The sequence below is a fragment of the Bombus terrestris genome, chromosome 4, assembly GCF_910591885.1.
Source record: "Bombus terrestris chromosome 4, iyBomTerr1.2, whole genome shotgun sequence".
In the NCBI taxonomy this organism is placed as follows: domain Eukaryota; kingdom Metazoa; phylum Arthropoda; class Insecta; order Hymenoptera; family Apidae; genus Bombus; species Bombus terrestris.
In genome coordinates, this window is record NC_063272.1 from 13,606,172 (window position 1) to 13,629,029 (window position 22,858).

Consider the following 22,858-nt stretch of genomic DNA (forward strand, 5'->3'; position numbering starts at 1 on the left):
CGATCCACTTAATTGTGTTGACGTGGCGAGTGACCGCCTCGATCGAGGGATAGATTCCGGGCTACGCAAGGATTCACCCGACGAAACAATACTATTGAAGGATATTACTGGTTATTGAAGGATATCGTTGGTATTTAATTATTTCTCTGCAATGATTCTAATATTTATTCTACTTTAATTAAATACCTAGCTTAACACTGAAACTATTACGATAGTCAAGATGATCAATTCGTGATTTTTCATTGAGATTTTGCAGGCTCATTGAAGTGCATTTTTGAAGAATCGAACGACTCTTTCTAAAATGCGCATATATTTCCGTACAGCTTTCATTTAGTTATACCTGTTTGGTCTAACCTGTCGTTTCATTTGGTTTACTTTCCCTGGAGGGGTAAACCGGTTCACCCTCCGAGTTTGACTATTACTAACGTTAAATCAAGTAGAATAGGACATTTACTGATCATGGGGCTGGGTTTAGAAATTTAGCGATTCTATCGTACATTTCTAATAATATAAGCTTCTACATAGATCAGTGCGTCAGTTTTGATCTTTTCTATTGTTGTTTCAATGCGCTACGTTATTATGGTTTAACAGGTTGGATAACCTTTCAGTCAGAAACCTTGAAGTCAATGATAAACGGGCAAACTACAAGAAAAATACCTTCTGAAGTTGAACCAGAAAAAGCCAATCAACTCGGAAAATTGATTAGGAGGTGCAATAAAGCGCTTCGAGTTACGATAAGCTCATCATGTTCGCATAGACATCGTTTACTTATCGTCGTACGTTCTATCTGTGCCCCTAGGTCTTTAACTGGGCGTATCGTACAAAAACAAGACAAGTAGGTCAGTCGAAAGTATAGTACGTTCCGGTTTTATATGCGTTACATCGCGATTGCTGCTAATCAAATCGCAGCTCGTCTCGCATTTTTCCGCGTGCACGCGGCCACGCACGCGCTCGGTGAATACCACGATAGTGCTACCGATACCGAACGATAACAATAATCGTTTACGCGATTTTCTGCTCGGTCGATCGTCCAAATGTATTCGAATTCATGGGATCTCTGTCTCTCAGTGACTCACGTGGAGAATGTACAGGTTGCAAGTTTACGTAATAATTAATTATGTGTGCTCGTCGTTCGAACATCTCGTTCCTTCTTCTGTTGTTAATCGACACTGCTTGTCTTTTTTATCGAAAATGAATATAGACGATTAATAGTCGCTTGTCAGAAATCACGTGGATCAGAAATAAGTTGGATAAGAAACAGATAAATCGCTGAGTTAGCAAAAAGAGATTCTTGTGTTTGTATTATAGTTTGTAAACGTAGTGGTGGATAGAAGAAGCTTCAGATTTAATAGATACTTGTGTGCATGAATAATATAGTTACTTTTTATGAGGGTAATGGTTATCTATTCCGGAATATGTGTTATATCTGTACCGCGGATGTGTATGCAAATTCAAATTATTATGAATTCAAACGAAGAGTTAGAATCTACCTAGAATCTAGAGATCTGTTTCATTCTTTTAATATTATCGGATAATGTTATGTGCGTTCAGTACAACTTTGTTCGTCTAGATTTCTCAAACTGCATAATTATCTCCGATTTAATTGATCTTATTTCTTGTTCTTGTTAAACGTACATAATTTTCTTCTATAAAATTATAGTATCTCGTACCGGTTACCTTTTTAGATCTTCTTTCTTTCACATTGTATCGAACCTAGGCGCGTACATACCTAACAAACATATACGTCATGTATTTACATAGAACAAGGATTGTTTAGTTCTCGGTCAGCGCCAAACAATTTCAGATATCTTTAGGATCTCGTTAACGACTCGACTAAGAAATACACCGACCGAAATTGAAATCTATCAACAAATAAACTACGCCAAGTGTGGGGACGGGTGTACACGTGGCGCACGTATGATAGGTCCGTGTTCTGATCTTGTTCGCATTCGGCGAACAACGTTACACGTGTCGAGATATTGCGCCGTTCCCCACCGCTACGAAATTATTACATCGATTAGCACTCATCCAAGATGCTTATATTTTTAAGATAATTCGCTAGACGTATTCGCGATTTGAAATCATGCGCAAGTGAACGCTCGTTGTATAATTTTGCGAGCTGACAGTGCTCATCGAGAAATAAGGAAATATTGCTAATCGATATATTATGTTGTAACGTAAATGCATCCTCTTTTTATTCTTATATGCAAACGGGAAAACCAGGACAAATATATGTTACAGATTAATAAATTTAAAAATGAATTCTTTCGTTTCACGAAATCACGTGAAATCGACAATAATTTATTTTCATGTTTGGAAAAAAATGTTCAATGTATTCTGATTTCGACGTAAGAGTGTTATTTGCATATCCTGGATCGATGTTACTTTTTCATGTATTCTTACTGTGTCTCGTGTTATACATTACACATTCTTCATTCGTTGTAAATGCATTACGTTATTTATCGGTATGTTTCCTATTCGTTGTAAGTCCACTATGTTATTTATCGACGTGTTTCTTATTCGTTGTATGTCTACCGCGTTATTTATCGATGACGAGTACTAGGTCAGCGGATTCAAGTTAAATAATTGATTAGACTTAGGCCATAGTATTAAACTTTCTCGCTCACCGTTTCAACAGCTTCGTTTAAATATTATCTCACGTTAATTGGACAAGTTTGATCTTAGAATCTGTGTTGACGAAACATTTCTTTATCCTCTCATTGAGTATTGCAAGCTCATAAAATTTAGATCCTTAATTGGCCGTCCAATGTCGCTCACATATCATTATGATTTCTTGGACATGCGAAGTCAGTTAAATTTCTGGCCTCTTGAATTATATTTGACTCGCTAATGACGCATAAAATATTAAATAGCATTATTTTATACTCTGAAATATTACCTCTTTTTAAGTTAAAAGCGTCGATGCTATTCAAAAGAACTCGTAATTTACTGCACGAAGAAGCTCGCCGTACGAGTTTTCGCCAACTTAACCATGTTAATCGCATAATAATTAACGCCAATAAATTTTCTGATTCGATTAACTTTTTCTGTTTGCAATTCTCCTTCAAATATAATATCGATAGAGTATTATCAGCCGCAAAAAACTTGCGATCGAATTTGTATGCTAAAGGGTTATATAACCGTAAATAATAATAATAATAATGATGATAATTTTATTACAATATTCTGTACTTTTTAGTTCGAACCTCGACAAAATTTTGTCTTGCGATCGAGTCACCGACATTGTTACAGAAATGTGTAAAGGAGATTGCAGTTCGTTCACAATGACCGGTTACGATGGCCATTTTGCAATACGAAGAGTCGATTACGTAATCTTGTTTTACGGAATTCTTGTCCGTCGTCAGAGACTTTGTTTCACCCACGCGATCCTCCTCGTAATCCTTCGCGACAACAGGCACGCGCGTATGCGTCGAATAAAACGAGAAAGAGCGCGTAACGACGTAAGATATAACATCATACGAACCGCTGCGATAAACTAGCCGGGCATTCCGCCAAATGCGAATCTAACTTACCTCGACCGTCGCATATCGCGTCTCCTCCACGTAAAACACATCCTGTATACACGCACGTTGTATCCTATGGTTCGTAAACACTGATGCGTCATAAACAATAGCGGAATTCTTAGATGAGAATTATGGTAAATGGTAGGATTTCAGCAAGGTCCTACTGATTTATTTTTCGTTCTTAGTGCTCTTATGTTTTAGACGTGATATATCGTATAGTATCTACTTACGTTGTCTCGATCGAATCGGTAGAATTCCGGTCGCGAAATTAGTGGTCGAACCAGGGATAAACGTGACTCGAAAATAGTCAGCTGTCGGACTGTTGCTATCCACCGTGTGTGTTTATTTTTCATCGAATAAATCTGCATGCGATCTTTGGCCAACTATTTAGTGTCCAAACAGAAGAAGTCTGTACGAATCGATAAATGACCAGCGTGACGCTCTAGCAATCCTCAACGTCCTTTATAATTTTCTCTTATTAGTGATAATATTTGTCTTTCTAACATACGACGTTGTTTGTCAACGATTATTTTACGACGAGAAAATGTAAAGTTAGATCGGAGCCTAGGAATGAAATTGGGTTTTTTTTATATATGGATCACGAGATTCTTCGAAAAATAAAGAACGATCTTCTTTCTACTAAGAGCATCTAAATTCCAGGAATTTCAACTCGCTGAGCACAGACTTCGCGTAAACGTTAGAAGTGTTAGAATAATTCGACTTCAAAGCAGCAATCCATACGAAGAATCCTCTACTCGTGGCGTTTACTTTACGTACCATTTCAACTCTTCAATTATCTGTTTAACACAAAAATTGCAATCGTATCGTTAGCGGTTTATCTGCAGCTAGCGAATCGTGGCGATTCTGTTGGCGGCGCGTTCCCCAACATCGTCTTGCTCTTTTTATCGGCTCAACCGACAAAAAGCCTGTTCTTTTTGCATTGTTTATCATGCTGCTGCACTGTACAGTTTTATCTTACGACCGGTTACCACGAGTTTTATGTGTTTTATCAAAGCCGTTTCGCTTCCCTTCCTCACGATTACGCCATGTTCGCGTTCCGACTAATTATCTGTGCTCGTTTCATACTTTATTGCATCCCGATGCCCGCTATGCTTCGTTCTAACGGGGAAATTGCCAGGCGAAAATCGGAAAAAATCGACGAAAATCGAACGGTCGATCCTCGGATACTTTTCGAAAAATTCATCAGTATTTTATTTTCTCTTCTGAAGATCAGAGTTTGCGGAATTGACAAAGAATTTATGGCTGCGAAAAGAGATTGGTAGATGCAAAGATCGGACGTTGAAAACGTGATAGTGGTCAGCGTGTTTACGAAGGGAAATAAATTTCGGATCTTCGGGACGTCGTTCGTACTGGCAGATCTGAGAAACTGGTTACAATGCGTTCAAACAGTGTATTCTTGGAACGCTCTCCTCTACGAACGCTCATAACAACCATCGTGGAATTTGAGTGTTAGTGTTACAGATCTGTTATAGATCTTCTCGTACGTTCGATTAGATGTCCCCGACAATAATAAAACCATCGCATTAAAATTCAAAAAACGAAGATTTGAAAGTTTCAAAGTGAAATTGAATATGTACATAGAAATCACAAGACATGTATCGAAGTTGTACATTTTATTGAGACGAAGAAAATATTTGATACAGCGTAAATAATGAAATTTCAATGCGTATAAGTCGTCTCATTCGACCTTTCACCACTCCCTGTCGTGATTGTCAGCTTGTTCGCGTAATGTTACGCCTACGATGATCAGAATGCGCGTGGATGACCGTTGTTTACCGTTTCACGATGGATTTGTACTCGGCACGGCGATCGCCTCGAAACTTGCTTCCTCCGTCGCGATACACGCGCTCGTCCACACGCTGAATTTACAGAGCTTTATGGTTGTCTGATGAATTTTATAGCAGGCCTTGAAGAGCCCCGACGCTGTTCTGGCGAGCGTGGAAGCTACGATTGACGGAGCAATCCGCCGCTGAGTGATGTCACGTATCAAAAGTACTTACGCGTGTGTACCAGGGAACACGTGCAAACTAACGATCGGCTTATCGTTCGCATGCTGAACACACGTAGGAAATGCATACACGTAGACCTCAAGGAGACGGGAACGAGTGATTTTTATTAATAGGTTCGCCCGTTTCCATCGCTTCCATTTTCATTCGAATAGAGCTAGCAGTTTATTCGAGTAATCGTTTGCTTGATAGAAATCGGAGAGTTTAGAAAATCGTAAAAAAGATTCTTCCATGATGATTGGTCCGATTTTTCTACGCGATCTGTGTGCTTATCTGTAGGTATCTGTAGGTAATTCTTCTATAATGAGAAGCAATGAAAAACGACGATAGTTTTATTTTTATTGTATTGTTTATGATTCATATAATGTAGTGTTTGTCCTTTAAAATCTCGCGACTATTTTTAACAGTTAAAGGACGGATTAGCTTTCTTCTTGACATCTTGGAATTTAATCGCTAGATATAATATGTAAGTACAGAGAGCATGAAAATAATAGAATCGAGGAAGGAAAGTTTGCAAAGACCATTGACACGAACTCGGAACGATCATTAGAAATTACATTAGAAATTAATCGGTATGTTGTCAAGTACATGCGTGTTTACGTCTCGACTCGACACCGCAACTTTCTAACGCATCTTTTACGTGATACGCTTAGCGATAACGCGTGGCACAATAAAAGTCGCGATGTTACAAATAGCTACATTTAATTGGCCTAATCCATTCTGTACATTATTCCGGTTACATAAGCCGAATGTCTGCCTGTGGTTTGATCAATTCGTCATTTCGCTGTAAAATTGAAATTGCTCGACATGCTTCTTCGTGGTTGATTTTCGATCGGCGAATTGTTCGTTGAAGATAACCGAGACGATTCGCGATCGACTGTCATTCGTTCGATTATTCTTAATCTGACAAGGGATCGGAATGTCGAGTCGTTCAGATAGAAACGCGACTGGTTTTCTCGCGGGTTAGTCGAACTGCGCACACGAGTGTCTACCACAAAGTATAGTAACTGGGTCAACGAGTCGACGATTCGTTTATCTGTTTGTTTGCTCGCAGGTTTAATACAACAGTTATCGGACAGAACGATTTGTGGTTTCTTTCAACCCGGTACAGTGGGTGGTGTAGGTACTAAATTCTAGCGCAAAATTCCATCGCTTCTAACTCGACTGATATAACTTGTTTGGACGTTTAAAATCGATCCTTGACATTCTGTGATTTCAAATGTATTTATATATCTACATTTTTAATTATTACTTCATACATTTACTACTTCGATAACTTTTATTATTATGCTATTACATCGTTATTTGTCAATCTGTTTCCCAACAGACTCAGAAATGGGAATCTTCACGAGTAAAAAATAAATTCTTATTACACAATGATGATAAGTATCATATATATATATATATATTTACATCGATAAATAATTAGTACAGAATGTCAAAGTCAAAGAACGAATCGCTGTTTCCTATCACATTCGCGGCAGCTTAGTCAAGTCGTAATTACTTCACGAATTACTATAAATCATACGGTTATCGTCGTTATCTCGCCGGAGGATGTTTTTTCCGATTTTCAAACCAAGGAAGTCAGGTGTGTACCGCCGGTTAACGAGGAAATTCTTGGAACGGTGAACGATCGGCCAAACGTACCAGGAAACGTTTTGCATGAAATTTAAACATCCTCGGGTTGGCCGTTCTGGTTCGCTCAAATCATCCCTCTCGCCTCGTAAAACACGACCGTAACCAGTGGCAATAGTACAAAGTCCTTTAAATATCTTCGGCTTGGCCACGGGTTACGTAAAAAGATAATCTTGCACGAGCAAAGTAGGTTGTCCGCACCCGTTATCTTTTATGTAATAACATCTATAGCAGCGTTTCTCTATCGCGAGAGACTAAATTCCATCGCACGGCACGTTTCATTTCGCTTTATCGCTGTATTTACCTTACGTTCGCGCGAAGGGCATGTACTCGTCGGATCCTGTCGATCGAACGCGTCGAATCTTCTCAAAGACGCCGTTGTTCTTGACGGCACAGCGTGACGATACTGTTTGCTAGATCTAGGCGCGGTCTCCTTGAATTTCGACCGTAAGGTCGAGAAAAAGAAACGCTGATACCTTTGGAACGACGATAATATTTAGATAACGATAGCAGAATATTTGGAATAGCTAGGAAATTAAGGATTCCTTGGAAAGGATTTAAGACTTTAGACTTGGAAAGGATTTCAGAATTTAGGACTAACATGTCTTCCAATATACGTTGTAATATATGATATAGGTAGTCTGGTATCGACTAGAGTAGACTAGAAAACACGTGCAAAGTGTCCCACGGCGGTTTGCAATCGGTCATCGATAAGATACGTTCTAGAAAAACAAGGAGCGGTCTTCGAAACCGGTGAAGTCTTTCGCGGAAGGAACGACGCGTTTGCCGCTTCGCAAGACACTTGTTGCATCAAGCGAGACGCCAGAGATTCTCTCGATTGCATAATATCCGCGAGTACACTGCCTTTTCTCAGTAGCGTGTCGATAAGCTTCAGCACCCCTTCGTGTTACTCGATTCGATCGAGCAATTCGGCGTGTTTGTCGATAGTTGAAATATTTACAGCAGTATCTGAATTTGATTTATTGGCAGTGAAAATAAAAGGATATAGGTATGGAAAAGTGGACAAATTTGTTATTATCACAAATATCAATTGACTATGACTTTAAAGCACGTTTAAAAACGACCATTTGATTTTGATCGATTTTTGGTTGATTTTTGTTGGTTTACTCAATTTACTGGAAATTGGAGCTGCCTCTTTATCGCGACAATCCCTTCTACTCTGTTCACATTATAACGAGAATCAACGACATCAGATTACGGATAATTACAGAGTAATTTGCTTTTGTTCTCCTCTTTAATTTTTGTTATTCACGCGACGGTTACCGGCTTTCGATACGTAACGACGATATCGAATGCGAATCGGCTTTTACGCGAACGTTAACAATTACTCCGTTTATCAACGCATCGATCGCTCGGTTTTATTCCTCCCCTGTGCGTTCCTCCCTTTATTTCACTTTTCATTTCTACACTGATTAATATACGAGCTGGTTTGGAAAATTGCGCGCAATTTGTATCCCCTTAACGATGATTTAGTAACGGAACACGTACATCTGTTGAACGTCACTGGCATCAGATCAAAGGGATAGATAGCGCGTTTCTCGCCGGATAAACGATGTGTCATTTTAAACGAGCCGATCGATACAATGAAGGATTGTTCGCTTTATATAGACACCGTATTAAAACTGTCCGATTTCTAGCATGCAAATTTGCCAGGTTCAACATTCGAATCGTTATTGTTCCCAAATCGTGGCATATAAAACGCAAAACGCTGCATGAAAAATCTGCGATGGAAATTTGAATTTCAGTCAACGTTGGCGTCTCTTTGTCATCGTCGTCGTCTACAAGTTGGTTGGTTCGGCTATTCCTTCTTTCTTTCTTCGTATCAAAAATTAAATAAGAAGGAACGAGTGTATTTGTCTTAGCACTTGGAAACAAAACATGATGTACTCGTCTCTTGTTTGTCGTGTCGTAAAGTTTGTACAGCGATTGCAGAACACTCCTCTGTCAAATATTATTCTCTATACGCGCACGCCTTTCTGCTCCAATAATAATTTCCCTTCGCTTCGAAAAAGAAAAAGAAAAGAAAAATAAATAAACGTAACAAACGAATAAATTAACGCTCGAGTTATCGACGACCAAGGCGTGAAATTTGCATCATAGGAAGCCACATGGAAAATACACGAAAGGATACATAATGCGAGGAAAAAATAAGCCTTTGTCTATTATTATACAGTACCACTCTTAATTACTCGAACTATGCTCCTTCTATACTTTACTTCGCTTCTATTATAAAAGCTAAGACTTCCTTTCTATTGTTAACACGTACGATTCTTTATTGGAACAATGAACATTGTTTTGTATATATTAGCGGTTAGAAATTGTACGTACCTTAAATGTCCATCAACGATTATCAGTCTATAAGTTCTTATAAAATATGATCAATTCGCAATTTTAGCAGTACCAGTATTATTGCAATCTAAACAGTAGCGTAACGATTACGAAAAGTGGTGTTTCGCGTTAAAAATTCCAAATATTTCGCGGAGAACAGATCCAGATGGAACACAGCTGTAAACAAAGTTACACGAGTCGCAAACTTATACGAATATTACAGCACGAAGATTTACTGCACTCGGCCAAAACGGAAATGTCTTTGGAATTGTTCCAATAAACAGGAGAGATCCGCGATGGCCCGTTTCGATCGACACGACGCGACGGTTTATCGGCGATGTCGATGATGTCGAGATTTTACGAGAAACAGTCGATGATCGGCTGCATCGAACGGCTTTAGTTGGTTTCTCTTCGCGGCATCCACCCGGTGTTCCAAAATAAGACACCTTTGCCACTTATTACACAGTCGCGAACGATGCAAACGCGAAACGAGCAGGTTCTATCTTTACCTTCGCGTATGAGCTAACATCGGACGATATCTTTGGCTTGTTTATGCCCACGTGTTGCGAAACAATTTCGAGAATCATTAGATTCGTCAGGATGACGGCAAATTATAATTACCCACTGCCCGAGTTTAGGATCTCGCGTGATTCTCTGCACATTTTTCATCTGTCTCCTGTTATTTCGTTCTATGACGCTTCTATTATGCTGTAACTCGAAAGTTACGTGTTTTCTAATTTTTATTATATTTTCTTATCGATATATCGTCTTATTGATAGGCACGTAGGCACTCTTATTGCATTCTAAATTCCATGTCGAGTTAAAAAAAGGTTGCATCCACGTGGGTACGATATAAGTCGTAGAGATATACAATTACATACATTTACATGCACAGAAATTATTCGCACCGTCGAGGAAATAATGAAAATGTACAAAATAGAGAAACAACTCAAAGGAGCTTTTAACGTGTTTTATTCAGTGATACACGGTAAAGATTCTGGTTGAGTAAAATCGTAAAAGAAACTTGGGACCTTATTACGTGATTTGTGATTATGAACGAAACATGTTATGATAATTTTTTTACGTTGTTTACATGGATCGATGCTAAAAGAGACTGGCTGCAATTATGAAACGAAAAAGGAAACATCACAGCACATATTGGCTATTGTACCAGAATAATAATCTATAAATCTTCTAAACTTTACGAGGCGTTCGAAAGTATAGATATTATGTTTGAAATCTTGAGTCGAGTGGAATGTATTTTGAAGCGCTTAAATGGATCGTATTTTCAAACAGTCTCTTGACGTCAAACACACGCTATACGAAAACAACGACGTACACATCGAGTTGCATCGGCGAAATCGAACAATTACGGTTAAAATAGTGCTAATTTCTGAGTACTCGAACTATCTTAGCCAACAGTTCGCTTTAGATTGCCAACAAAATCGAAGTAAACACAAGTCATGATGTATCGCACGTTAACAACTTGTTTCTAAAAGAGCATTTAAACGACGCGACGTTTCTTGATCAATTAAATTGCTCAAAATAAGTAGAACATCGCATATTGTAACAGTTGTATCTATACTTGTGTAATTTTGTGTCCGCATATCTTTAACGATTGTCTTAAGATTAAGAATCGTACATACGGTGCTTGTGCATACAGCTTACACGGAAGTATTTGATCTCTTGAAAAACTTTTATCAATGTCATATCGACTTAACGATCGAGTTTCCGAGTGTTTCGATCGTTCGTGAGATTCGCGTAAAATTTCTTCAACGTGGCAGAAAAATTCGCGCGAAGAATGGCAACGAAGGACCGTGGAGAGATCGATTCGCCGACCGGCTTTTCCCAATTAAAAGTGACTCAGATGGATTTTTTTTTTTTTGCAGCCGCACACGAAGCGCGGCCGGTCGACGCTGGCGTGGTTAATTAACAATTGCATCGAGCGATACGCATCGCGTTAATAGCACTTTCACTCCTATCATTTCGCTCGGTCGACGCTGAAATAACATTGCGCGAAGAAGAGTTGTTGGCGATGAGTCACTCGGTCGCTGGTAACCAACCGAGTACCGCTCCTCCTTCTTTCTTCTGTGAATCTTTTATTTTTCATTTTTTTTTTTTTTCGACATGTTTCGTTTTATAGCCGCGATTAGAAGAGCGTGAAACAACTGCAACTATGATTCATACGCTGCTGCATTATGACTAATCGAATTTTCGACCACGTGCAGTGCCTTTTCGAATGTGCAGCAATGTCGAACCTATGCAAGAGTATCTTTTGGTCATCGTAGGAAGTTTTTGTGAATATACGAGCCGTTCAGAAGACGATCGAGCAATTTCATAAATTGAAAAGCGGGAAAAAGTGATGATAGTGAAGAAAGAAGAAAGAGAAAAGCAGAAGAGAGGGGGTAAAGGATAAGGAAATCCAAGTATAATATACATTACGGAAATATAGCCAAAGAAAAACTATCAAAGTACCTAGAAGGGACGATGAAATGGAAGGACGGAAGAATACTGGCAAGATTCGGATGTGGAAGCGAGACTAAAGCAAGAGAATACTGGAAAGAAGAGGGAGAAAAAAGATGCAGACTATGTAAAAAGAAAGAAGAAGACCTGAGACGTGTAATAAAAGAATGTGAAATAACGGGACCAAAGGACATAGGAAAAACGCTAAATGATACTGGAGAAGGTTTAACAGAACTGAAAGCAATAATAGAGAAAAGAAGGGCAAACGACAGGAAGGATGCACAGCAAGGAGGCTAAAGCTCAATGTTGCAATAGTTTTTAGTCATTAGTTGTTAATTTGTAGTTCCTAGTTTTAGCTTTTAGAGATAGAGTAATTAAGGGAGTGCAATAGAATAGAGTGGAAAAGAGAGGAGGTAGACATATAAGAGGAGAAATAGACATAAGAGATGTAAAACCGAAAGTTCGTCCAAAACCGAAAGGCACGGACCAAGCAATAATAAATAAAATATTACATATAATAAATTACATATAATATATTACATATAATAATTATAATAAATTACATATAATATATTACATATATTACATATAATATAATATATAGGTTCAGAAAAAGTTTTGGTAATGATAGAAATACTTTCTTAAGTTACTTTATATCGATTTATGGCACCGATAGGTCTCTAAACGAGTCGAAAATTAATCAATCTTCCTCGGTTCTATTATTACACAGCGTGTTTTGCTCGTTGTCGGTAGTCACGTATTCGTGTGACGCGAGGCTTTTTGAGAGTACACGCGAATACGCGCGCATTCGAGTTTTGGAAACGTGCCGTGCAATATTTCAACAGCACAATTTCTCAGACGGCAAGGGCCGAATATACGCGACAATGGAGTCCATCCAACAGGATCGCGGAACGGAAAGCCCTCGTTACGTTAGTGACCGGACGGTATACAGACTTATTCGAATAACATATCGACTATTTTCATGCTGCGTTCTATTTAAAACAAATACCGAAGATTCCACGAATCATTCAGCCCCGCGGTTAAATCTTGCGGGTGAATTTGCGAGCTGTCCTCAAAAGTAGACATCTTGCGAATTTATTACCGTCCCTTGAGTTACTCGACTGTTTTCAAGCTTGTTGGCAGCCAGTTCTTGGTTGTTCAGGTGGATGCTTTTACTACGTTATTTATTTTGTTCAAACATTGCAATTTAAGATTGTTTGTGTTACTACCATTAGCTTGGACTGGTCGTTGTTTACAAACTACTTAATGGACCTGTTTCTATTGAATAAATATTTTGGGGGATTTTGTAAGTTATTAATTATACGAGTTAGTTGCGGTAAGAAATTGTCGTACGTAATAAGGAAAAGTTTGATAATACAACAAGTTAAGCTCTGCGCAAAATTGAAAAAAATGTAATCAAATGAACTAGACGTTTCTCTTCTTCGACGTAAGATCGTAAGAGCTGTTTACGTGATAAAACTCTGTAGTCTGCAATCTATCTCGTAATAGCTTTTCAATTATTACTTAGTAAGTTATTGTATTTGAAGATAAATACAAAAGTGACGGAACTGAAATTGTTGACTGTATATATTATGTAGGTAGATAAACGTTTATCCGAATTTAATTCGACGAAAATCCGTCGGCAAACAGTCTCCCACGTCAGAATTAGGCCAGTCGCAAAATAGCTGTACTCGGACGCGTTTATAACGCGTCTCACTACTTTGGATCCCGCGTTCTCGCCGCTCGTCTTTACGTGTCGCACGTGCGTTTACCTACACTCCCTGTTGACATTATCACGTGTCCATTCCGTGGTGGCCCCCATTGGCACTCACCCGCCAGGTTCCTCTCACCTATGAAATCTGCCAATTCGCGATAAATCCAGTATAAAGTACGCCAACACTCTTTATCCAAGCAGAATCATTTTTTACTCCAACATGCTCTTGATATTTTATCTCCTGTGTCTCTTGGAGGGATCGAACGAGACACACGCGTGAAATTTTTCTTCTCTGGCAGATCGTCTTCTCTGTTTCGTTCTCTTACGCTTTTCGATTTCAACCGTTTCATACCGTAAACATAGCTGTTCCGCTTCATAGACAATTTCGTCTTGTTCTACCAATCGAACTATAAACTGAAATATCCGCGTGTTTTCTTCTTACGTGTACAGTATGAAAGTTATAACTGCTCGAGTTATGTATAGATCACGAGCATTATTAGCTAGACTACTTAATCGCGACGGTGTTCGAGTTAATCTTAGACTATTACTTTGTACTCTCATAATCGTTGCACGACAGAAAAACAGCGTTATGAAGGTGGCTATTAAGGTGATGATTACGTATTGTAATCAATAACAGACTTGAGTCAACAACGATTAGAAACGTACATTGTATATAGATACATATTCGGAGTTTGTATCAATCATTTGGTTAATAAATGGCCGTTCTGTTTGCCAAACTATAAAAATCGAACATATCGGTATGGGTAGCATGCAATTGGAGTACTCCACACTTTTATTTCCAATCTCGATTAATTATTCATGAATATTTCTAGCAATCGGAAAATTTCATCTTTTAAATCGATTTAAATTCATCCATCATCATCTGATTCATTTTATTTTCCTTCTTCCAAATGTAATAATCAACTATTCAACTAATCAATTATATTCTATAGCACATCCCTCGCATTCTTCAACCGATACAGTCGGAATCGGCAATTAGAGTCACGCGTTGCCAGCTAGATTGACGTTATTACAGAGACAGAGAGTGGTGATCGGAAACGGAAGGAACCACGGGCTATTAATTACGCATTGTCTCCCGTACGTGTCCCGTAAACCGATCTACTTTCGCCGGCCAGGGACGAAAGGCTGTGGTGCCGGCTGCGATCTACCGTGTCGTTCGATAAACACTTTATTTCGGGTCGTGTCGAAACGTTGCGGTGGTGTGCCGCATGCCGTGCACCACCTAAAAATACACGACTCCGCGGACCAGCCCTATCCCCCTCTGCACTCTCATCGAAACTGCACTCGAAAATAACTTTCAGAAACACCTGGCACCTCGGCCTGTCTATTCTGCACGTTTCGATCTCGCCTCCTCCTCTCCCCGTTATTCTCTCCTTCTCTTTTTGCCCTCGCAACGATTTTTCCACCAACGAGCGCACCTGTCCGACGATTTTCACTTGCCTCTAATCCCCACCACGGACAACAGGCCTTTGAAAACTTGAATTCACCCCGGAGACTTCTAATAGGAGGGTTTGCCGGATAACATGCAGGCACCGGACCAAGGGGCCCATTTAAAGGAAGCAACGAATTTGACGCGCATCGTCGTCGTTCTACGAACTTGTTTGTGGTTTCGTCTACACGAAGGTGACGTTACGTCACGTCATCGTGTCTGGTTATTTCGTTCGAACGAAATCGGATTTGTCACGGCGTGATGTATTTGATGTGCTTTTCCCTCTTTCTCTCTCTCTCTCTCCTCTTTAACCATCTCTCTTTCTCCTCTCCTTCCTTCTACGTCTTTAACTTTCTCCCTTTCTCTCTCTCACGTAGCTTTGCGAATCCATTAGTCTGTTGATTCTGATAAGATTACGCGAAGATTTCGATTATTTACATTCTTCGAGCGACTTGTACCTTGAAACGGGAAAAATTTCCGACACGATTTCGATTTCGTGCGCGTGCAAAAATCCCGCGATCCTTATCGGATGCTTAATTCTTTCGAGATAGACTTGTGGAGTTAAATCTCGAGTATACATGTCGTTAGTTTTGTGTGTTTTTGAGAAAAAGAAAAAAAAATACTGGTATCGCCCAACGTGGGGCTCGAACCCACGACCCTGAGATTAAGAGTCTCATGCTCTACCGACTGAGCTAGCCGGGCTACCTTGGAAATTGGAAGCACGTTCAATCGGAAATTGTTGGCGAACTTATCTGCAACTTGGAATTACTCATCGAATTTTATAGTCTTGATAATTAATATTTGATGTGTTTGCCGAGGTTTACGCGAGGAATTAAGGAATTAATAATGGTAGAGATATCGATGGTAATTAGAAAAGTCGTTGGCGCAAGATTCAATACATTCTACACACGCGGATATGTAATTACGACTAATTATATCTATTCTCTTATCGCCCAACAAATAATCAAATGAATAAGATTAGAGAATCGATAATATTGCTCTTATCACGATCAATTGAAAGACTCATTATTCCTTATTTAATGTCATTTAAAGGTTGCTTCTTGTTGTTAATGTTAGAACTAGCAACAACTAAAATGCATAAAATCATCTGTCGAAGATATCGAGACAAAAGATGCACGATGGAATACGTAAGAAAGGATTTCAAAGTGGACAAATCAAAAGATTTAGGGACATCTCGGTAAAATGAATTTTCTCACGCAAAATCGAAGAGATTCGGTGTGAAGCCAGCATTAACTACCTATATTTGCGATAGGTTGATACTGGCAAGCTTCCAAGGGATGCTTGCTAGCACGTTGGGATTCTTAGAAACAGGCTGCTTCCCCTTCTTCTTCCTCTCTGTGTCTCGCTCTTTGCCCGTCTTTTGCCGCGAGTATATTCGCAGGTCGATGCACGATCATCGGGTTTTCTAGGTTAATCACCGAGCTTTTCAACGTACACGCGGACGTAGCTCGTATTTACGAGCTTGTAATAGATCTTCGATACGATTCACGATCGATAAGATCTCGCCACGTCACGCTAATTTTGCTGGTGGTCGATGAGCGACAGATATCCATTTCGCGATATGATGAGCTGCTAGGTAAGAAAAAGACAATTCCTAAATTAATAATATTATCTGCAAATGATTAAAAATTCGAGCGACGATTTAACTCATTTTCCCCAGTTAACAGATGAAATTTTTAAATTTCATGAAATTCATAGTAGTTCAAACCTCTTGATCGATAGTATGTATATATCCATTTGTACTCGTGTGTGAGAGGTCGTCGATGCTCATCGATCAATTGTTAATATCGCTATTGTGAATGATTGTTGCGGACGTGTTCAGACACACGTATACGTGACGACAGCGGAAAACTGTCGGTTTTGACGATTGATTCGATGCTTCAGTGATCTAGTCATTCTTCCCACGACAACGATTGATAAACTTGATGTCCTGTGTGTCGCATAAACAGTAATAAATTAACGAATCGCAGTGCATCGTGCGCTATCGGCCTCCTCTGTTGTTATGGCCGGGAAATCGTTGTTTAAAGCGACGATGAGCCAACGCGAGAACAAGCTTCCAACGTTCCTTGATGAAATGCACTGCTGACGTAATATCGTACGCAACAACGATATAATCCTGACGATATATGTATAATATATAGTACGCGTCACATCATCGTGGGCGTCGCGGCCAGATTATTGGAACATTGTTGCTTTATTCGATTGCAACAGTGACGAGTTACGCTAAACGGAAATTACACGTGTAATCGAAATTTTGTCATTTCAAGTTCTCGGAAAGAGATTAACGATTTTACGTTTATTCAGATACTACATATCTCTTTTCAACGAATGACGCAGTTAGGGAAGCAATATTTTTTCTTTTTTTTGGTATTGATTATCACGAATTTGTGATAGATGTAATTCCTCGTTTATCGAATTTTCATGTGACTTTTTTAATATTAGAATCTTTTATTACGTCGACGTTAAGAAGAATACATCATTGTTAAAAAGAAAAAAAGAAAATAGATTAAGAAATAAGCGCTTAGTATATTGTATACAAGTAATCGTAAAATCTTACTTGGATTTTAAAGCCATTTGATTTTAAAATCATTGTAGTTTGTTTCGAATAAATACGCGGTTAGAACGGACTTTATACTATAATCGTATATTTGAAAATCGTTGTTCATGTGCTTGATGTGTTGCCTTATTTCAATTTTACGCTAAAGATTGTCTCAACCCTCTGTTATAACGTCGTTTATCTGTCGGTTTGCCAAAACAAAGTCAGAGATCGAGATTAAGACAGAAGCTTGAGAAAAGCAGGCTTAAGAAATGACGCTTCTATTTTAGATGCGAGTGTAACTGTGATTGCACGCGCGCTTTCTCGAGGCGCGTAGGAAAGCAAATTTCAAGCGAAGTCGTCAATCGTCACGGAACAAAGGTGGTCCGTGGGTCTGCGCGTAACTTCTAATATTGAGAACTTGACACATCGGGAAGTTAATGGCTCCAAGCCAAGAGGCCGTACTCTTCGAGAAACCTCTTCGCCTCCGCTGGACGACGACCCTGAATCGTCGCACAACCATATCACACATGTATTCCAGAAATGACACACACAACTTAAACGAGTTCTTCGGGAAAAACGAGGAACTATCTTTTAGAAGCTTCCAGTTTTCAAACAAGTTTCAAATTTTACCAATGTGATCGCAACAGTCGTGTCCGGTTACGATGTTAATTAAATATCAAAGTGTTTTATAAATATCGAATAGGAAATAAAAATTTTCTATGGTGAGGCTTGAGATATTTTCACGAACCGCTGTACCTATGGAGCGTCGTTTTGACGATTCAATTCCCCATCAATTTCGTTGAAATCATCCGTGCGAAGCTTTAAAAATTCGCCGGAATCGATACAATCGCCTGAACCGTGACGCGTTTCCTGGATGATTAGTTTGGCCCTCGTTGCAAAGCTCTGGCCAACGGTTGGTGAGGAAATTCGTTTTTGTAAAGTCTAAAAAGGTTCGTCGTGATGGCAGTTGTTAAAGCTTGTAGAAACAACGAGATGGAAGAAAAAAAAGCATGGGTTTCGAAGTATGTAATCGGTTCGCTGCTGCGAACAAAGTCAATTACACGAAACAACATTGCAACGACGAACCGGTCGCTACACCGGTCACACTCTGTCGTGTTTTTTATGCACCGGTGGCCAGTTTCCTTGAATACTCGGAGTTTACTGTCTGGTTGCTACAAAGTAACAGGAATGAAAGTTCTGGATTACAATCTAGAACCTAGAGGTTTTGTTGCTTGTTAGACGATTTGATGGATGGTGGTATAATAGTGGTGTGTATAGATGCGTTATACATGTTTGACGATGCGGATTCTTCCACTCGTTCTCAGCTCTTTTACCAGATCCAATTTCCTTTCTCTCTGCGAAACGATCTTTTTCCTATCGCGATGATAGAAACATATTTTTCCTGATGTTTTCGTGAAAGGAATATAATATCATGCCAGTGTTCGTATCTTTGTTATCAGGATACAGATTGCGGTATCGTAATGTCTTTCCAAGTATATGTGCGCGAAAACAAAAATACTAAAAACAAGGGCAACGATAATCAGTGAAGTCGAGGCTGAAATAAGTAATTTGTTAGGAATCATACATCAATTACAGTGATTACGACGTGACGTTCTGCAAACTTTCCTTGTCGAAACGAGCGACGATTAGGAGAATCCAGCGTTAACATAGTGGGGAGAAATGTCGTGGAAAACTTACGAAGCAGTTCGTGGAAAAATGTCTCGGAGCCAAAGCTAAGTCGTAGACAGTTAGGTAATGGATAATCCGTTGTTCACTGATGCAACAAACGAGCTTCAATTTCGTCCTGATATCCCAAAGTTGAATACAACAGGTACTAATAGTTTAATCTTATTACTACTTTATGGTTAACAATAAAGGTGAAGAATTATCGTTTCAACGAACGAAACTTCCAACGGTGTAATTTACAAGAAGAAACGAAGAGGAAAAGATCGATTGTTCGCTGCGTTTATCGTGGACCAAGATTTTTTGGTCGACGGATTTTCCACTCCGTGGGATTGGTGTTAGCAATTTTCTCGATACTATCTGTTCGATCAAATTAATTTCGCCTCTTTGATCGGCTGCCACAGGTAAACGATATTATTATGTCGTTACTAGGTGGTTGGTTAATATTCGTTTGATTAACCCTTTATACTTCATTGGCATTGTCATAGCGGCATTGATAATGCAAAGAACTAAATTTCGTACTATTTTTGTTGATGTAAAACGTAAAAGAAAGAAGGCAGGCATTGTACAATTATTAAATCGACAAACATTTATAACCCTGACCACGACAAATTTTCTGTGCGTAAAGTTGTTAACTGGTTGATTTTTATTTTTTATTTTTCAAGGAAGAAACTACAAATTAAAAGTGATGGTACTCGATAGGTGGTTAATTATCTCGACATAAATCGCCCAATCCTTATAAAGAATCTTTTGTTTGCTAAGAAAACAGGTATACGGACGCATCTGTCACGATCCTCGACTCGCTTTTTCCTTATCGGCGCGCGTAGAGAAAGATAAAGTTCTGCAAGATGTGCGTTAATATTTTGCCACGATTGCGCCGCAATTAGTTTCATCGTCTCTCTAACTGCTAACTACATCGTAAAGCGGAATAATAGTCCATCGTGAGCAATTACACGCGTGGAAAAATGTTTGTTATTTTTATTTCCTTTCTTTTTTAACTCGTCAGCAAGCGAACGTTTGTTCGAGTCGAAGGGGTAAAATAATATTATCTTGCTTGGTTTATAATTATCCTCCGCGAAGTGACGTTTTTTTCCTGATATCTAGACCTTTCGATTTATATTCCAGCACCGATCAATGCATCGCGATAAATCATGACGCTATAAACATTAAGTCAGTCGACGTTGATTCAGCTATTAAAATTGCAACATTTTATTTTACCTGGAAAGATGACCAATGTCTGCCTATATGATTTCATATTATGAGAAATATTTTTAGTTGAAGAAAAAGTTAATGAAAGTTTTATAATTATTAAAATAAGATTATTGTAGGGGTTGGTTTGAAAGGAGTTATATGTCTATTTAAAATACTATAGGAAGTGTTGATTTCAGCGCCTGGATAGCTCAGTCGGTAGAGCATCAGACTTTTAATCTGAGGGTCCAGGGTTCGAGTCCCTGTTCGGGCGGAAATTCTTTTATTATACTTTTATACTATCAAGATATCGAGCCGTCATAGTACGACTCGAAAGGCATGTTCTGTTCATAGCTACGGTTCTTCCAGAGCGCCCGGATAGCTCAGTCGGTAGAGCATCAGACTTTTAATCTGAGGGTCCAGGGTTCGAGTCCCTGTTCGGGCGAAAATTCTTTTATACTTTTGTACCTTCGAAATATCGAGCCAAGTCATAGTACGACTCGAAAAGCGTGTTCTGTTCATAGCTACGGTTCTTCCAGAGCGCCCGGATAGCTCAGTCGGTAGAGCATCAGACTTTTAATCTGAGGGTCCAGGGTTCGAGTCCCTGTTCGGGCGATTTTTTTTTTCACTCAAATATTCACTTAATAACGTCTCGAATCAATCAAATAACGTAATATAATCAGTTATTATAGTTTATGTAATTAATTAAACATGGATTTCATCGAGCGTATCAAAATAATAACCACTGTTTGCTGATAGTGTAACGCTAATAGTGCGAGTATTTCCGTGGCGTTCCTCTCTCGTATTTGCTACCATAGAATGGAACATGTTTGCATACTGCTTTCCAATCGCATATCCAACATGTAAATATTATAGTGGCCGCAGTGTAATTCAATACCGATATTTTCCTGCAAGAGGGGAAAAAATGTGAAGAATCGAGGTCATTGAAAACACGTTTGCTTTATTCTTAGGAAACGCTATAATTTACCATACTTTAGCCTGCTCCCAAATAACCGACCAGTTGGTAAGGGTTGATGGAGTTGGAAGTAAATAACGTGGCATTTTTACATCGACACGATCGACATTAACATAACACGAAATAAGTGGTCGTCTGTAAATACGATCTTCAGCTTATTCGCGCAACGTTCACTCTATTTAAATACTTGAAAAAAAATGTCTCAGTCAAATTCGATCGACGTTAACTCGAGAATAGTTCGAATTTCAAGTTTTTGCAAAATAACATACTTATGTCCGACGATTTTTTCAGGGACTGTCGTTGGATCGCGTTGAATCGTGGTTATCTAATCTGTGACGGGGGGAGGCAGATCTTTTTTATAGTGTCGAATAATAAAGAAAACGACGAAACGGTGAAACGGTATGCTTTTTTACTGTGGCGAATATAAAACGATGGTGCCGGAATACGATCTGTATAGTATAAATGCAAATGACAGACACACGTGTGTTCGTATACGTTTCCACGGCGATGTTCGTCGCCTACGATGTTTTATTTTTCGAATTGCACATACGACCGATAGCATATAACCGATCGCGAATTGAACGCATCCGTGTACATGTACGTGATTGGACAGAAGGACAAACTGTTTCAAGGCGAAAATGGTCGTGTTCGTTCTTATCTAGTTCGAAATGCGAACGAAGCTGAAAAACAAGAGAAATTGTGCAAGAATCGTGTCTGTCTCTTCTCCGTCCTCCCGTATCTAGTGGAAAAGTTGATTACACGGGAACACGTAAATCGTCGAAAAATTTCATCAGAATGTTTATTTTAATATCGTCTAGATGGCTACGGTTTCGGCTCTAACTACCGTGTATTTATGCAGATAATAGATGTCACAATAAATTTTACACAATGAGATCGCGAGTCTCTATGATACTTCCCGTGGATACGTTATCGTCCGAGTCTATTTTTATCGACTCTTTTCTGCCATTTCTATCGTTTCGTCATCGTTAAAAATACAGCTAAGCAAGAAATAATTACCGTTAATTCAATGTCTTATCTCCGGCTTGTCTCGATCGTGACTTTCCCTTTGCAATCTATTTACATCGCATACAGGATTTCAGCGTGTGCATCGTACCAGATGTACGTAAAAAAAGTTATTTACAATTGAAGACTGGTGCTATTATCGAAAAATAAACTGGGAACTAGCACCACTATGAATAAATACTGGAGCTTTCGTAGAATGCATTTATTTGTTCTTCCACGAATTTAATGGTCGTGCTCTGTATTTGTACGGATAGTTTCAGTTTATT

The 22,858-nt window shown here is 39.0% G+C and overlaps 1 protein-coding gene, 1 long non-coding RNA gene and 4 other non-coding genes across 7 annotated transcripts in view; 4 read left to right on the forward strand and 2 right to left on the reverse strand.

Moving 5' to 3' along the window:
- The window catches only part of LOC100646339 (sestrin homolog), a 146,642-nt gene that overhangs the window by 63,544 nt on the left and 60,240 nt on the right, over window positions 1-22,858 (forward strand). The window lies entirely within an intron of this gene.
- On the reverse strand, window positions 5,144-10,033 carry LOC125384820. Its single transcript, XR_007223618.1, has 2 exons — window positions 9,536-10,033; window positions 5,144-7,662 (listed from the first exon to the last, which is right to left on the reverse strand). It is a non-coding gene; the product is annotated as an uncharacterized LOC125384820 (long non-coding RNA).
- On the reverse strand, window positions 15,792-15,864 carry TRNAK-CUU. Its single transcript has one exon. It is a non-coding gene; the product is annotated as a tRNA-Lys (tRNA).
- Window positions 20,795-20,867, forward strand: TRNAK-UUU. Its single transcript has one exon. It is a non-coding gene; the product is annotated as a tRNA-Lys (tRNA).
- TRNAK-UUU lies at window positions 20,966-21,038 on the forward strand. Its single transcript has one exon. It is a non-coding gene; the product is annotated as a tRNA-Lys (tRNA).
- TRNAK-UUU lies at window positions 21,136-21,208 on the forward strand. The gene has a single exon. It is a non-coding gene; the product is annotated as a tRNA-Lys (tRNA).